We start from the raw sequence: 14,996 nt of genomic DNA, 5'->3' as shown, positions 1-14,996 counted from the left end.
ACCCCGACAGCTTCACCTAAAGTTGGACAAGAATAGAAACACAAGCAGCACCAAGCAACTCTCTCAACCACTCTCGTGCATTTAGCACTTATACAAGATCTTGTGTATTCAATCAATCCCAATGGTAACCAACCAGAAGCCTCACCTACTGCCTCGACAACAATTGCACCACAAATTCAAGATTTAATTCTGATGTCTACAATGGAGACTTATGAGTGCATTAAAGATAAACCCACCATGCTCTTTTCAGCCCTTTGGATGTGAAGCAGCTATGCAAAAGACATAAGAATCTATTCTCTCAAAAAGGAGAGTAGCCACACAAGAACCTGTTGCTCGCAAGGTGGTACCAAAAAAAAAGACACAAACACAAGTGAGTCACAAAAATGGCCTGCCTAAAGATGATAGAATATCACAAACAACTCCCAATGATCTTCAATAGCCAATACATTTTGTTAAGCTTATATCTTACTATTCTTTTGGCTAAGTTAATGTAACAGCTACTCCATGAGTACATATTCATACTCATGCACTGGAGGATATTTGCACCAAGGCCTCACCATCAACAACTTTGAGGTATATCTCTGGATGGGGGGGGATGGTGGGCAAAAGTTTGGTCAATGGTATAAACCATCGCTGGAACTTTTCTTCAAATTTGAAACCTCTCCAAATGAAGATATAATCTTCACAACACAATGATATCTAATCCTTTGTGAAGATATTTATCTAAGCCTCGCAAGTCGACATAATTCTTTCAAGCTTTGCCACAACAAGTGGCTGCTTCAACAAAAAGCAACAACTCAATAAGAGTCTATGAGACTCAATTCTTGTACTTCATGTATATCTGCTTCATAAGAGCACTTAAATATACATAAACAAATAAAAATCACATGGGAAGATAAATGCACGAACATGTCCTACTCAACAACATTCAACAAGAATCCTGCCACATAAAGGAACATCATCAAAGGCCAATTTCTTTAAATGATGAATGTCGCTTTAATGAATCAAATGAGGAATTGAAAACATAATCTTGTTCTGATGATTATGTTTACATTCTTCTAGATCCTTCCTTCTCTTCTTTCCCATTATTAACATCTCTTATTTTCTCCACTAACACATAATTGTAACATTGTTTATGATTGCCAAAAACAAAGTGAGCAAAAAAATATTAAAAAAAACCGGCTTAAAAATATAAAAATACAATCACTCACAACAAAAAACCCCACCCCTCCACCCTACTACCATTATCTTATATCAAGGCGTTAAGGTAGATACACCAAAAGGTCATACATTTAAGATATGAAGCAATGGTGTCCAAATCTACAACTTGGAAAGGCTCCCGTAATGGTGTGACGGAATACTTATGGTGATTCTCGATTCAAGAGTGTGTGGTAGTAAGTTAGGATGAAGTCCCAAGTGATGTACTTCATGGATATATTATGAGAGTAGTCCTCGTAATAGCATTAGGCCTCTTATGAGTCTAAAGTGCTCGACCGGCCATAATTTAAGTGAGTGTGAACACTTTATGGACATGTATATAAGTGAAGTTCTCTCATAATACAAGGATACTCTCCCATTGTGTAATTGAGTCTTGCTCTTGCTAATACTCTTGCTAATATCTCTCTCTAATACATGCTAGTGAGTGTGTGTGTGAATGATGTGAGGTGAGAGGAGAAATGAGTACACATAGTGCAACGTGGCGGTGTGGCAACGTTCGCCACCAGGAGGTGCAGTGGAATTGCTTCTCAATGAGTTGTGGAGCTTGGAGACCTCAAGGGTTTACAAGCTTGGCCATTGGAAATATGGGCGACAGTTGCAATTCACCAAGTAATCTCTTGTTTGATGTGTTTGATGTGTTTCAAGGGGGGGTAAGGTGAGCCATAACACTTTGCCAATGAGTCTACTAGCGACTAGTCCACACCTACCCACTCCACTTTAGTGTGCTCACATTATGGACCACTTGTGTATAATTTAGTAGGTGTATTATCCATTTTATCTCTTTTGTAGACCTCTTTTGTTGAAGAAGAAGAAGAATAGGTTTTTCCTCCCACCTTGTGTGTTCTCTTCTAGGGTTTATTTGAGTGTGTGTGCTCTTACAGCTCAAGCTACCTTCTCCCCTATATCTTTTTCAGTCTAAGCAATGATACTCCCTATCTATCATTGTCCCTATCAACAACAATGAAGGCTCCATCTTCTTCCATGTTCTAAGAAATGATAGCAAGAAGCTGTCTTTCCAAAGATCAAAGAGGTCAGCAGTGGATATCAGTAATCAGGAGAAAACTTCTCCCACTAGATACTAAAGGTTGAGAGAGTGAGGAATTTCATGTCTCCAATTTTTTCTATTTTTTTGAAAGCCAGCCCCACTCGAATTAGGAAATCCTGCTCTTCTTCAAGGTTCATGTCCTCTTCTACCTCCTTCACCACATCTTCAAATGGGAAGTGAGACGATGGCCCATCAACATTGATGGCTTCATTGTCATCCTCTATGAGTGACAAGTAGCAAAGAAATCCAGCATAGAAGGGAACATAGGAACATGTTGAAGCATGGAAAAGATAATTTGTGTCTATCCTCTTTGCATTTGTTGGAACCTTCTTGACATTCCTTGGTAGCTTCCTCCTCCAGAAGTTGTCTAAAGAAAACATGTCATTTACATGTATAAATCATACACTGTTGAAGAAAAGTGTCCCTACAAAAAGGGGCACTTCATATACATCCAATTGCTCATGCAAGACAAATTGCTTGTTTAAAACTATCTTGTCCACATAGAAAGTTGCATTGAAAATATTCGAGATCATATCTCGTCTCGATGTTGTAATTTTTTTTTTGTAAAAAATCCCATAGAATATCAATGTGAGGAACAGGAGTGTCGACATTAATTGAAGCCAAAAAAATTTATTCTACATGGAGAATATGAATGTCTTGTAGATCTTCAAGGTTGTCGGTGGTCTTGGGTGCCTACACTTCTTCTACTACCCGAGGTACCAATATTTTGGGAAACATTTTTGTTATTCTCTCCCTCAATGATTTAGAAATATTCAATAATCTTAAAGGCATCTCAATCTTTCTCTATCTGAAAGAAAAAACATAAATTTAACATCCAGTGGTACAAGGGATGACATTTGAAGGAAAAAGGGACAAAAAACTAAAATAAAAGGACAAGTAATGTAGTGGGATGGACTGGAGTCATTACAACACAAGTTAAGAAAACGGACATGGGCTAGAGTCCCTTCACTTGTTGTAGAGTGACCCAAACAATTCAAGTCACAATAGTGCAAGGATTCCAAACAATAGACTCAAGTCCCTTCTCACACATTGTTGTGACCTAGAAAATTCAGGTCACAATAGCACAAGGAAGGACTCTAGACCATATATCAGAGTCCCTTCTTGCATTTTTGTTGTGACCCAAAGGGTCACAATAGTGCAAAAAAGGACTCCAAAATGCAGAACCAAGTCCCTCTCCACATTGTTGTGACCCAAAAAAACCGTGTCACCACAATGGGAGGAAAGGTTCTGGACCCTGCCTTGTGTGTCAATGGTTGTGTTGTGGTGACCCCCCAAAATTTGCGGTCACCACAACACAAGAGTGGTTTTCGGATCCTTGCCATGTGTCCCTTCTTGTGTTGTGGTGACCCAAAAATTTCACGTCACGACAAGGCAAGGAGGGATTTTGACACGAAACAGTGTCATGTCATCAAGTTGCCGTGACCCAAAATAAACAAGGCATCACAACACAAGGGGATGATAGAGATAGAAGCAGGTAGAAGGAGGGTTGTTGGTTTGATCAATGGTGAAGGGAGCATTGATGAAGTTGAGAAGGATGCACATGTTCTAAAGGAGTGGATTTAGGTATGCATGTATATTATGCATGAGCGGATTTAGGTATGTGGTTGCATCATTTTAGAGGTCTATACTCCAAACATTCCATCCATGGAATAATGGGGATCCACCACCTGTGGATGTAATTAATGCCATGTTGGGTAATTCTTACCATGTGAAAAAATGTAATAAGCACATATGTGCCATGTTAGCATGTCTATGGTATGATGGAGAGATTTTGGCTAAATGCATTGTAAAGTCATGCCACTCAATTCAGCATGCAATCTAGCACACCTATCCAGCTAACGTAATGAGTGCCACATGTGATGCCACATGGGGGAATCATTTTCCATGGCATCATATTATTAGCACATATGTTCCACGTAAGCCTATTTAACCTATGATTGGTGATGTTGCACGGTCACATGTGTGGCCAATCTCAATCTCACGTGTGGCCTCTGACTACATGTATGAATTCATGTGCAAATAAAGTCCTAATTTAAACTATCCATTGTAACATTTGAAAAAATAATTTACCTTTCTGCACTTCTGCTCCTGGATTTCCACTTGCATACGAAACAAAACCTTCACATGTTATTCACACCGCACTGATACTCTCTCTTATATTCTTTGTGTTGTATTGAGCCCTTGATTTCGGGTCACTACAATGCAAAGAGGGGAGAGTCCAGACACAATCCATTCACCCTCTTAGCATTGTAGTGACCACCTAATTTTGCCACGTACAGGCACTCCATAGACATTCATTCTACTTTGCATTCTAGTGATGGCCTCAACATGACGCGAGTACGGATTGCAAACGGCGGGATCTGTAGTCCCTCTTTGCATTGTAGTGATCCAAAAATGTTGGGTCACTACAATGCACCTAGGGCCCCAGTGCGGGGTCCAAAACTTCTCCTTGCATTGTGGCGACCCAGTTTTTCTGGGTTCAACAATGTAAAGAGGGACATCACATGGTGTCCGAACTTTAGTTCTGGCATTGGCAGCACTTAAACATTTTAGGTCATCAAAACTCAAAAAGGGACACCAATACGCGGTCCAAAACTCTTCCTTGCATTTGTGGTAAGCCAAAAAGATTGAGAAACATGTTCATCCACATTAGTAAACAGAACATCACTTAAAGATTATACATAATGCAAAAAATAAAATAAAAAGATAACCTTTATGTCATCAGGAGATACAAGATGAGTCAATTCACTTGAGAAAATTAATGGAGACAGTGGCACAGTGCGTTCACTCTACAAAAAAACCTTTTTACGCTTCATGTTTTCTTTGGGGAGTGCTGCTGTGACTTGGAGCAGCAAGTAGCAGCCTACGGTTGCTCTATCTAGTACAGAGGCCGAGTACAGAGGTGCTGCTATGGCAGCATTTGAGGTAGCTTGGTTGAGAAAGCTACTTGCAGATTTGGGTCTATGAGTGGATAAACAAGTTGTCATTTTCTGTGACAACATTAGCAGTATACAGTTGGCTAGGAACCCAGTTTTTCATGCTCGCACGAAGCATACAGAGGTCCACTACCATTTTGTCAGAGAGAACAGGAGACGTTGACCTTGTTTATGTCAGCACATAGGATCATGTCGCTGACATCTTCACCAAAGCATTGGGTACAGAGAAGCTCCACACATTCAGGGCTTCGCTTGGTTGGTGTACATGAGATGGAGTTAAGCTCGAGGGGGAGTGTTGAGATATCGAGCTCATCTAGTGAGGCAGTGGACACTGATGACCCGCCTGGGGGATAGGACCCACACTTACACCACTAGCATGGTTGGTGAGATCATGGGTGATATGCGGCCAGTGGGATGACAGGCTTTGTGTGATAGCCATTCTAGACTAGCATAGTTATAGCGCCAGCTCATTTAGTTGGTTCACACTATAGAGAACCCTAGTATGTATTTGGTTGAGTAGTTTTTCATATTGTGTGTACTCTTATCTTTGTATATGGTGTGTTGAGTGTTGAGTGAAGAAGAAGAAGATTTTCAGCCTCTCACCTTATGTGTTCTCTTTTAAGGTTTTGTGAGTGTGTGTGTGCATGCAAGAGCTCAAGCTCTCTTCTCCCCTGCATCTTTTCAAAGACCTCGGCCGACCTTGCTACACGAGACGTCCTCCGTTGACTCTCCGTGAGCTGTTGCAACTTTATCAGTTAGGTCTCCACGACCTTATTCACAAGATGGTCAAAATGCTTCCCTAGCATTCTTGACATAAAACAGTCATTTAAAAACACGTCCATAAATATAGTTTCTATAACAAACTCACGTCTTTCCACATTGTTCCACATCAATCCACATTACTTAATCCACATTCATTTTATATGTATTCCCATTCTCATCACATCATTTTCCATCTCATCACATCTTTCCTCATTTATCCTCATTAGATCTCATCCACTCGCATCTACCCATATCCACATCTCATCACATCATATTCATTCACATCTATCCCATTTCACATCACATCACATCACATTCATTCACATCACATATCATCCATTCACATCTATTCCAATTTACATCACATCTCATCACATCCATTTCACATCACATCTCATTCATTCACATCACGATTCACATCACATCACCTCTCATCCATTTACATCCCATATTATTCATTCACATCTCGATTCACATGACATCACATCTCATTAATTCACATCCCGATTCACATGACATCACATCTCATTCATTCACATCCTGATTCACATGACATCACATCTCATCTCATTCACATTCATTCACATCCTGATTCACATGACATCACATCTCATTCATTCACATCCTGATTCACATGACATCACATCTCATTCATTCACATCCCGATTCACATCACATCACATCTATTCACATCCACATCCATTCTTTCACATACACATCCACATACATTCTTTCGCATACACATGCACATCCCTTCTTTCACATACTCATCCACATCCATTCTTTCACATACACATTCCATTCTTTCGCATACACATGCACATCCCTTCTTCTCCACATACATAACCACATGCACATCCCTTCTTCTCCACATACATAACCACATCCATTCTTTTACATCCACATCCACATCCATTCTTTCACATACACATCCACATCCACATCCACATCCATGTACTTCCCATCTCACCCTTTCACACATCCTCTCATCTCATTCTCATTTCATCATTCTCATCCACATCCATTCTCATTACATCACATCTTATCACATCCTAGTTACACCTTATCACATCCTATCGCATCCCATTTACATCTTATCACATCCATTCACATCCTATTGCATCCCATTTACATCTTATCACATCCATTCACATCCTATCACATCCCATTTACATCTTATCACATCCCATTTACATCTTATCACATCCGTTCCACATCCTATTCCCATTTAGTAGTTTTTACTACTTTGATAATGGGACTTTTCCTAAATTTTTGCCAATTGCTTGGCCTAGATAACGGTTCTTTTTCTCGACGACTATTTCCATATTCTTTCTCAATTTCTCAAATGAATTAAATTCAATATTTCTCTTTTGGAATGAAAGAATTCATGGGATTTACAGAAATCAGTTCTACCCATATTTTCACTTTTGATAAATAATCATAAATTGAATTATACTAAAAATTTCTCTTTTTCTCATTTAATTTCTTGGACCTCAAATATCATGGGAATTCCTCTTTTTGCATTTGATTATTTGCATTCTAATATCATGGAAATTCCTCTTTTATCATCAAATTTTTCTCATAAATTAAATTCATCTAAAATAAAATATCCATTATTTCAACATACTAGGAATTTTTCTTTTCCTATTTGAATGATTGAATTCCAATTGTCATAGGAATTCCTCTTTTATCGCTTAAATATTCCTCATAGATAAAATAAATTTATCTAAAATTCATCTTTTAAATTTAAATAAAATAAACATTAATTTCAATATGCTAGGAATTTCTCTTTTCCCATCTAAATGATTGAATTCCAAATGTCATAAGAATTAATTTATCTAAAATTCATCTTTTGAATTTAAATAAAATACCCATTAATTCCAATATGCTAGGAATTTCTCTTTTCCCATCTAAATGATTGAATTCCAAATGTCATAGGAATTCCTCTTTTCTCATTTAAATATTTCTATGCGTAAATAACTAAAATTCTTCTTTAACTTTTAAATAAAATATCCATTATTTTAGTATTCCAATTTTTTCTCTTTCCTCATTGGAATACATGGATTTCTATTATCATGGGAATTTCTCTTATATCATAAAAATGAATTACTAGAAATTTTTCTTTTTCCTAATTAACTATTTATGCATAAACATTAAAATCAAATTTTCCATGGTTATGATGAGAATTATTCAATTAACCTAGGATGATTAATCCTAGAATATGGTAGGAAGTCCTCTTTTCATATTATGCATGAAATTTATTTATGTGTTAATTTTTTTAAAAATTTTGCCATAGCTCCGCTGCTATTACTGATAGTTTTTAATAATTTTGAAAGCATAAAGTTTTATTAATACAATATGATAGAATAACTATCATTTGGATCAATATCCAATTATGGACTTGATTTCTAAGTTTTTCATAATTTAAATAGCATAAAAGCATTAAAAAGTCACTTCTTTGGCCTCTAATTTGACAAGCATAGAAATTACTTTTAGATTTGAGAATTGCTTCATGAAAAGCATCATTTGAATATAGAATTGGTCATAGGAATGACCATTCTTTGGGGGAGAGAGAGATATGCTTAAAAAACATTTTAATTTAAGCATAAATGTAAACTTTATTTGTTTAGTTACTAAAATTCATTAGAGAGCTTCAATTGCATTAAAGAGCCATTCAATTGAATACTTCTCAAGCTCGAGAGGGGTTGAGAAGTGAGAAACATTTAGAGATTAAGAAAAAAACCATAAAATCACACTTTACCTCTTGTTTTGCTTGATTCTTTAGTCATTGGAGAGGCCCCCAACCAATTAATTGGTTAGTATATTGAGGAATGCTCCAAAGAAGGTTGAAGAGAGAGAGAAGCTCCAATCTCTCCAAATTGTAGAGGAAAATAGAAAATATCATTATTTTAGTATAATAATGGCATGGTATAGTTCACATATTTTTTTTACAAAGGACTAAGGATCTATTTATAGGTGAGGGATGCCCCTAACCAAGTCCAACTAAGTTCTAGATTTTTCCAGATTCAGTTTTGGCTGAATTTGGACAATATTTGGACCTAGTTTGGCTCCCTTTTGATTTGGTTTGATCTTCCAGGAAAGAGGAGGGATAAAACTATCACAATATTTTTGAGTTAAAAACTCCACCACATGTGTGAAATAGGTGCCTCCTTGAAGTGTCCCCTTCTCCTTACCAAGGTGTCAAAAATGTATCATTATAACCAAAATATCTTATTTTTAAAGTAATATTCATAGTGTTTTACTAATAAACCTTGTACTCAATGAACTCTTCATCTTATGTGGGCATTTACTCATTTATTGGGTATTTTTCTTTTATAAATTGGATTTATCTCCCCCCACACTTAGATTGATCCTATTGGCCCATAGGAACCTTAATTGGACCATAATCCAAATTTTTTTGCAAATCTAGACCCTTAGGCTAAGGTCCTTTATACCTATTTTCAATTAACTCCAATTGCACATTGGAAAGTTCTTTTTGAATTTCTGTTTCAGGGGAACCCATTTTAGACATTAGGAGGATTTTTATATCCAAAAATATCTCAATTTTGGATTACCTCGCTCTAGATATTTTCTCTCTCCAGGCCAAAATAGGGTAAAACAGGATCTTTCTTTTATTTCAGAGAGGGAAATAATTATAAGATCAGAAGGGGAGGTTCTTACTCCTTTACACCTCAAAAGCTGGAGGGAGGAATCTTACAATAGCCTTGATGAGGAGCTTGGCATTCCGTCTGTGGTTACTCATGTAAGGAGAAGCAGGGCTGTTTTGAGGACACTTGACAGTGATCCAGGTGTACACAGGTCTACGAGAGCCATAGCTTATTGCTTGTACCCAATCATTGTCCACATGTGCCACTTGAGATACACATCGTAGCGAGAGAGAGAGAGAGAGAGAGAGAGAGAGAGAGAGAGAGAGAGAGAGAGAGAGAGAGAGAGAGAGAGAGATGAGAGAGAGAGAATGAGACAGATAGAGAGGATGAAATAAACATAGAGAGAATGGAAAAAAAAAAGCAAGAGAGGGGGAGGGGGGGAGGGGGAGAGAGAGAGAGAGAGAGAGAATGAAACAAAGAGAGGGATAGAGGGGGAGAGAAAGTGTGTTTGTGTTTGTGAATGACAGAGGGAGAGTGTGAAAGAGAGAGAGGGAGAGAATGAGGGAGAGGGAGAGAGAGAGAGAGGGGGAGGGGGAGAGAGAATGAAAGAGAGAGAGAGAGAGAGAGAGAGAGAGAGAGAGAGAATGAAGTAGACAAAGAGAGAGAGAATGAGAGAGAGGGAGAGAGGGGGAGAGAGAGAGTGAGTGAGAGAGAGAGAGAGAGAGAGAGAGAGAGAGAGAGAGAGAGGGGAGGGGGAGAGAGAGAATGACAGAGAGTGGGAGAGGGAGAGAGAGAGTGTGAAGAATGAAACATTTTCCTCTCACGGTGGTGTCTCGTGTGGGGTGGTGGTGTCTATCATCTGGTTGTTCTCCTAAGGTGTCTCTTGCGCGCGGAGGTGGTGTCTGTTTGTTGGTTGTCCTCCAATGGTGGTGTTTCATCTGCGGTGATGTCTCCTACATTGCCGTCTTGGCGGCAGTGGTGTGTCTTGCAGTCATTCTCACCATGGTGGTTTCTGCTTGCCTTGATTATGAACACGTAGGCCCCTCTACCCCTCCCTTTGTCTCCATTACTCTCTGCGAGAGAAGGAGAGAGAGAGAGGGAGGGAGAGGGAATGAAACACAAAGAGAGAGAGAGAGAGAGAGAGAGAGAGAGAGAGAGGGAGGGAGAGGGAGGGAGGGAGGGAGAGAGAGGGATATGCCCCTCCCCATGTGTGTGTTTCTAAATGAGAGAGAGAAAGAGTGTGAGTGAGAGAGATATTTAGAGAGGGAGAGAGGGGGGAGGTGTCTTCTTCGTGCTCATGGTGTCTCCTACATGATCCCCATTGGCGTTATCTTCTCACCTTAGATGTGCATAGGTGAGCCCTTCTCCCCCTCCCTTTGTCTCAAGCATCCTTGTGAGAGAGAGAGAGAGAGAGAAAGAGCTCCCCTTCCCCCTCTATGTGTCTGAATGAGAAAGAGAGATTGAGAATGAAACAGAGAGAGAGATATAGATAGATAGATAGATATCAATTAGGATCCTCAGAGGCCACATATGGCCTATGGGACCAAAATAAAAAGCATTTACAAAGAGTGTCTCCTCTTTAGGAAGAGGAAATGGTTGATACAATTGCCGTAGGTCGATATGGCCAGGAGATACATGTATCAATAATGATTAGAGAAACCTTAGGAATGGTGTGGAGGGTAGGGTTATGGGTTACATGGGAAATGAAAGGCTAAGGGGTGTGGGTGGCACCCGATGTGGTGGCGGAGGGCTTAGGAGTGCAAAACTCTTGTATGATAGCCTTGCAACCGCAGCAGTAGGCTGCTCCACTTGAGCCGCTCTCATCTTCTTAACTTCTTCTCCTTTATGTTCGAGTTGTGTTGGGGTGAGCTCCTCTGTGACCCATATCTTTGTGTCTTTGAGGCTCGAGGGGTTCACCTATAGGAAACCCTACATATCACATGCATTCAAGGGGTATTAAAAAACCCCCTTTACTTACATGTTATGAGGTAATAAAATAACCCCTTTTTCTTAAGAAACTTACGAGTTTTTTTTCAAAGTACAATAAAAAACCCCCTTTTGTAAATGTAATCCTATAAATATACCCAATGTTTATCAAATAAAATACCCCTCCTGGTGAACTCACATGATACACCTACATTTTTGGAGTTGCACTCCTCGAGATTTGAGGAGACGTGATTGTTAGAGCAACTGAAGGTGAGCTTCTTTGTTCTATAAGTGTAGAATGGCATGACCGCTCGGGATGCATTTGTTGGGGTGGTGGTTGTCCTTTGTGCTCACACTAGATATTGTATCAACATCGACATATATTAATTGAAAAGTATGGTTGAGAAGGACAATGGTCTTCTGGAAGATGGCGTTGTCCAGATGGAGTGTTAGGAGTAGCCCCCACAATGTGCACCTTAAGGTCATTTTGTTCTTGTAAGCATCACTCGTGGCACTCTAGTGTCACGCAACTCTCCACTTTGGTGGCAATACAAGATGCCATGTCTTGCACTTGCGTGCCGACTTTCGCTTCAACCTCTTTGGCCTTGGTGTGACGGTGAGGGTTGTCATCTCAAATTGAACTTTGTCTCAAGTGAGCTAATGCACGCTTTGAGAGCTTGATTTTCTTCTAGCACCTTATTGAGGGTACCTTAAAGCTACCCAATGCGATCATGCTTGCTTGGCACCACAAGGACAGGCGCGAAGCTCGATAGCCCTTTAATGGTGGGCTTTTTTGGGGAGTAGGTACTTGCTGATAGATTTGGTTTGCCCTTGGCTACCATGCTTCACCCAAAATATTTGACAATGCAGGGTTTTTACACAGCAAAATACATGTTGTAGTGACTCCGGGGGGGCGAACAATCCCTAATAACCTTAGGGCTTTTATAAAAAAACATAGTATTTAGCTATGTAATTTTCCTTGTTGGAAATATATAGTCGAGCTTTATGTAATTTTCCTTGTTGGAAATATATAGTCGAGCTTTCTGAAATTATCTGCTTTTTGAATACTCATCAGGGGGGGTCTGCAAGATGAGCCTTTTGGGGTTATCCTGGCCAGTCAGAGGCAAGAGAGGGCTGCGATTCTACTCTTGCTATTATCTACATCCGCCAGTACTACTAGGTGGATGATGCAGCCACACTTGGTGCTGGAGGAAGCCGAGGGCGGGGCTAGAGCTAACCCCTCCCTTTGGCACCGCCCCTATGCCTGGGGAGAGCAAGTGCAATGCTACGACCTTTCAATGACCCAACTTCCTTGAGAGAGAGAGAGAGAGAGAGAGAGTGAGATAGAGAGAGATAATGATATAGAGAATGTGGTCATTCTCCCCAAAGACACCTTCCTCAAAACCTTTTAGAAAAGAGCTACTAAATGGATTTCAAGGTATGCACACAACCACTTTACAACTCATGAAGACCTTGTGGTTTCTTTTCTACAAATATTGAAGAGGGATAAATCAACAAACTAGCTAAATGATCAATAACATATCTCAAGCAAGGTGATTTGGATGTAGAAGCTTTTGCCACAAAGGTGCTCAGTCTCAGGAGAAGAGTAGAAGAGGCCTAAAGACTCTCATGGATTCAAACTGTAGACTACTTTGTGACTGGTTTGATCCTTGTAGTACATGCTCAGATAGCTACCAAGAAAGCTCATGATGAAGCAGAGTTTGACAAACTAATCACCAAAGCAATTCCTGCAGAAAAGAGAACCATAGAGCAAAAGAAGAAGACTACAAGGAAGAGAATTACCTCAACAGAGGGAGAGTTAATCTCATCTGAGTCTAAACAACAGGAAAACAAAGATAAGAAAAAGATGAAGAAGATAAACAAAACACCAGTTCAAAGAAATAAAAGTAAACCTAAACAAGATGTCATGAACAAGGTACAAGCTCTAGTAGTGGAAGAAGGAAAGATCTTAGGATTCAGAAAAGGCACATTCTCCTCAACACACACACAATGACATTATGAAGCTCGAGGGGGGGGGAGTCACTTATAAATATGCAAGCATAGCATATGCGTTCAACAGAAGGGGTTTTTTAAATCCCTTTTTTACACATTTTTTTTACATATAGAAGGGTACCATTTAAAGGGGGCATTCATGGGTTGAATAGAAAAAGGGTATGATTTATTCATGAAAATTTCACAAGATAAGGAATTTTAATAATAGGCCTTGAACTCATATGAGATAGAGGGTTTAGATATAGTGAACCCCTCGAGGTGTGAAGGTCATGTAAAAGAGGAGTGCATAGTCCCTCCTACTTGATTCATCTATAATATGTACAATCACAGTACTTGGAACTATAGATACAACAGGAAGAACATAGCTCTGATATTATAGCAAGTAAGTGCAGAACCTCAAGCACCTAGGTATTACAGGAGAGGTAGGGGAAGTTATAGGTCATCTATAATATGTACAATCACAGTACTTGGAACTGTAGATACAACATGAAGAACATAGCTCTGATATTATAGCAAGTAAGTGCAGAACCTCAAGCACCTAGGTATTACAGGAGAGGTAGGGGAAGTTATAGAGGTAGAGGTAGTTTCAAAGACACATGGGACAATGGCAACAATAGGGAAAACATGTGCTACTATTGACAAGATCTTTGACACACAAAGATGGATTGCCCTATGAAGAAAAGACATGATGGTGAAAAGAAAGTAGAGATAGCAAAGTTGAAGGCAAATCCTAATGATGTCCAAGTTGTCCAAATAGAAGAACACAAACCTAAACCCTAGGAGGGGTTGACTATTACAGGATCCCATAGAGGGAAACAACTAATTGATAATCCTCAGGAAGTAAGGAGATTATAAGAAAAGGAAACAATACTTTGGTATGGGAAGAACAAGATAAAGTGAGAAAGCAAACAACCCTATGGGTGGAATAAGACCAACAAGCTCGAGAAGTGTCTATCTCTTAGGAAGAGTAAGAAGAGTTGCCAGAGTTTCCAAAAGCCAGTATGACCATGGAGAAAAAAATGGCCATGGGATAATCAAAACACCTAAACCTTAATGCTCAACCAAAAGTTCTGGATATCTTTTTAGAACACTAGGTACCATTGAGAGGCATTCTAGATCTTTGTCGAAGGCTCAAGGCCAAAGTATTAATGATGGGGTTATAGGAAATCAATAAAGATCTATTCAAGATGGATAATGATGTAGGGTGCAACAAAGCTGAACCGGAGGAAGAAAAAGTCCGCACAAAAGATGACAATGTGGCCCAAGTCACTATTAAAATCAATCAAAAATAAATTCAAGGAGTAGTGCTAGTAGATGGAGGCTGAAGAGTAAATTTAATAGCCAAGGACATAGCCAAAGAACTTGGATTGACTTGGGAACCCCTAGATTTCAACATTGGGATGGTTGATAATAGGGCTATCATACCCAAAGGGATAGTCAAGAATGTAAAGATGACCATCAAAGATA

The sequence above is a fragment of the Cibotium barometz genome, chromosome 55 (genome assembly GCF_041138505.1).
Source record: "Cibotium barometz isolate CiBa-2024 chromosome 55, ASM4113850v1, whole genome shotgun sequence".
NCBI lineage: Eukaryota > Viridiplantae > Streptophyta > Polypodiopsida > Cyatheales > Cibotiaceae > Cibotium > Cibotium barometz.
This window is presented reverse-complemented; position numbering follows the sequence as displayed.